At 39.8% G+C, this 3,845-nt stretch overlaps 1 pseudogene; it reads left to right on the plus strand.

Moving 5' to 3' along the window:
* The first annotated feature begins 2,375 nt into the window (after nucleotides 1–2,375).
* Nucleotides 2,376–2,965, plus strand: LOC110320727 (annotated as a pseudogene).
* The last annotated feature ends 880 nt before the right edge of the window (nucleotides 2,966–3,845 follow it).

Raw genomic sequence — 3,845 nt, forward strand, 5'->3', positions numbered from 1 at the left:
AAGGGTGTTGTTTCCATAATTTCTTTCTCATCCCGTTTGTCCTTCATTTAGATGAAGACCTGAAATTATCCATTTCTTTGAGATCTTCCAATTTGGTACAGTTTTTTTTTAAAAGTATGTTATTATGATTGTCTGGATATTCTCTGTTTTTGCAGTTATCTCTCCCTTTTGTTTCTGCTTTTGTTAATTTGGATATATTCTCTCTGATATTTTGTTAGTTTGTATAAGAGTTTGTTAGTTTGTATTAGATTTTTGTTGATATTTTCAAAGAATCAACTCTTTGTTATATCAATTCATTGTATTTTCTTTCTCTCCTTCCCCCCCTCTCTCTTCTTTCTTTCTTTCTTTCTTTCTTTCTTTCTTTCTTTCTTTCTTTCTTTCTTCCTTCCTTCCTTCCTTCCTTCCTTTCTTTCTTCCTTCCTTTCTTTCTTTCTTTCTCTTATTTTCTTTCTCTTTCTTTCTTCCTTTCATGTTTATATCAGTGTCCCCAGTTAGATTATGTCTTGCCTTTTATTCTTGAATGTATTTTTTTTTTAATTCTAGAGCTTTCAGGTGTGCTGTTAAGTTGCTAGTATAAGATCTCTTTAATTTCTTTATGGAGATATGTAGTTATATGGAATATTTTATTAGGACAACTTTCATTGTGTTCTAGATATTTGGACATATATATTCACTTTCATTGAATTCTAATTTCTTTCCTTTATTTATTACTTTCTTCACTCATCATTCATTAAGCATAGAGTTGTTCAGTTTTTCATGAGTTTTGTAAACTTTCTGCTGGCGTTGATATCAGCTTTATACCATTGGAGATTTGTCATGTGTAACATGTTTTTGACCCATTTTGTCATTTGTGTCTTCAATCCCTGAGATCCTTCCCTCTATTTTTTTTATTTGGTTCGGTTAGCTTCCCTTATAGTTCCTCTTAAATCTCTAAGTTTTACATTCCCAGAATTACAACTCTTCATTTTTATTGGTTATATTTCAGTATTGGGCTTGCACAATTTTATTCATTTATTTATTTATTTTAATTATTTGTGTTTTCTTCAATCCTTTGATGTATCTCTTCATTTCCTTTCACTGTGTGTATTTGTGTGTGTGTGTATGTGTATGTGCGTATATGTGTGTGTGTGTGTGTGTGTGTGTGTGTATGCATGTGTGTATTCTTAGATTTCTTATAGGGTTTTATTTATTTCCCACCTTAATGATCTATATCATCCTCATGCAAGCTGATTTAAGATCTTTTTAGTATGTATCAGCTATTTTTCGAGTCTGTTTTGGTAGAGTTGCTGGGTTCTTATGGTGGCATATTTACCTGGCCTTTATTAACTATTTATGTGCTGGAATCTAGGTATCTGGGATTATGATAATTATAGTTCTAGATGGTAATTTCTGGTTTTGTTATTGTTGTGTGAGTATTTTGTTGCTTGATTTATGTTGCATGTCTGTATTTGGGGGGAAAAAACTATAACAGTGGTTTGTTCCCTGGTAAGAAACTTTCTGTGCACAGGATAGGTATGGCCATCAGAATTTCCAGTTAAAATATGTTTCTGGAGGCCCAAATGATGATGCTTCTATCCAACTTAGAAGGGTGAACAAAATTATCGGGGAAGGCACGGGGAGAGAGGAAACTGGATATGGAAGCTAAGGGGTAGGGGAAATAGGGAAATGGCCAGATATAGGGGAGACAGGAGGGAAGCCAAGGAGAATGAATAGAAATATGCAGCTTCTGGAGGTGTGGGGTGGGGGAACATCTCGACCTGGGAAATTAGAAGCTGCTTGGACTCAGTTGGGGATGTCTTTAGCCAAAATGCCCAACAGTGGGAATTGGACCATGAATTGACCATCTCTAGTAGATAGGTATGGCCTCCAGTAGAGAGGTGGTCAATTCATGGTGTCACTAACCCAGCTTCACAAGTTTTGACACAGAATTGTTCCTGACTAAAAGAAATGCAAGGACTGAAATGAAGCAGAGACAGAAGGAAAGACACTCCAGTGACCAGCCCAACTTGGAATACATCCCATGGGCAGACACTCTGGCACTACTACTGATACTATGTTGTGCTTGCAGACAGGAGCCTAGCATGGGTGTCCTCCTAGAGACTCTACCAGAAGCTGACTGAAAATGATGCAGATACTTACAGCCAACCATTGGACTGACATTGGGAACCCCTATAGAAGAGATTGGGAAGGACTGAGGGAGCTGAAGGGAATGGCAACCCCATAGGAAGAACAACAGTGTCAACTAACCTGGACTCCTGGGAGTTCCCAGAGACGAAGGATCAGAAACCAAGGATCAGGCCGGCTCCAGACGCGGAGGAAAGGAGCTGCGACTAGCTGCCCAGAGGCCCGAGCCAGAGATGCCTCTCCGCGCCCCCATGGCTGCCACCAAGGACAGTCACGAGGACCATGATACTTCCACAGAGAATGCAGATGAATCCAAACACGACCCCCAGTTCGAGCCAATAGTGTCCCGTCTTGAGCAAGAAATTAAAACGCTGGAGGAAGATGAAGAGGAACTTTTTAAGATGCGTGCAAAGTTGCTTCGGAGAATGACCTCCCAGAATGGAAGGAACGAGGCACTGGAGATGTCAAGCTTTTGAAGCACAAGGAGAAAGGGACCATCTGCCTTCTCATGAGGAGGGACAAAAACTTGAAGATATGTGCCAACCACTATATCACACCAATGATGGAGCTGAAGCCGAATGCTGGCAGTGACCGAGCCTGGGTCTGGAATACCCACGCCGACTTTGCTGAGGAGCCTGAGCTGCTCGCCATCCGCTTCCTAAATGCTGAGAATGCACAAAAGTTCAAAACAAAGTTTGAAGAATGCAGGAAAGAAATTGAAGAGAGAGAAAAGAAAGGACCAGGCAAAAATGATAATGCCGAAAAGGTGGCCGAGAAGCTGGAAACCCTTTCAGTGAGGGAGGCCAGAGATGAGGCTGAAGAGAAGTCTGAGAAGCAATGAGTCATTCTATCTTTTTCCTTTCCTTTTCTTTTTAAAATTTGCCATACCCTTTAAGGTTTGTTTTTATTCTGTTTTGTTTTTACAAGAGACTTTATAAAGAACGGAATTCCAATCTTCAGGTTGTTTTTTATTTATTTATTTATTTATTTTTTATTTACACTTTTTTTTCCTCCAAGTTTTGACACCATTGAACATGACTTCAGAAATCCATTCCCCAGTCATGAAAATGCACTGTGCTAACTTTCTTTTCCATAGTGGAAACATTTATAGTCATCAAAAATCGTGAATGAAAAATGCCTTTGAAAACCTGGAGAAAAAAAAAAAAAAAAAGAAAAGAAAAAGAAAGAAACCAAAAATCAGAAACTCTGCTAAACTACTGGGCATGAGACTGGGATTGGATCTCCTTCCCTGACCTGCTTACCTGGTATATTCTTAGGCAATGCTTGTTAGCTTCGGAAGCTGGAATAATGGGATGCGTTTGGGGAGGGAATTTTGGAGGAGAATATCTTTGTCATATTTCAGTGATGGTATCAGCAAGAATGTACCCCGTGTTTTGATACTGAGTTGGGATCTGAGCCTTGAAGATTTGGACTAGAGAAGCAGAATTAGAGGTGAGGATCTTCAACCAGCCTCCCTTTATCCCTAGCAAGATTGACCTTAGGGGTAGCAGGAGGCGGGAGGGTGGGGGGGGGGATTTAGGACTTAGATAAGTGAGTGAAGAGGGTGGTTAGAGTGGGAAGATCTGTGGGATCCACAGAAGATGAGGGACAAAGAAAGGGTAGAGCATATATTCTCTTGTAAAACCTGGGAGTGAGTGAGGTTGAAGGACTGTGTCTGGAGAAAAAGAGGATGAGTTGCAGATCTGCAGTCAGTATACCTG

The sequence above is a fragment of the Mus pahari genome, chromosome 4 (genome assembly GCF_900095145.1).
Source record: "Mus pahari chromosome 4, PAHARI_EIJ_v1.1, whole genome shotgun sequence".
In the NCBI taxonomy this organism is placed as follows: domain Eukaryota; kingdom Metazoa; phylum Chordata; class Mammalia; order Rodentia; family Muridae; genus Mus; species Mus pahari.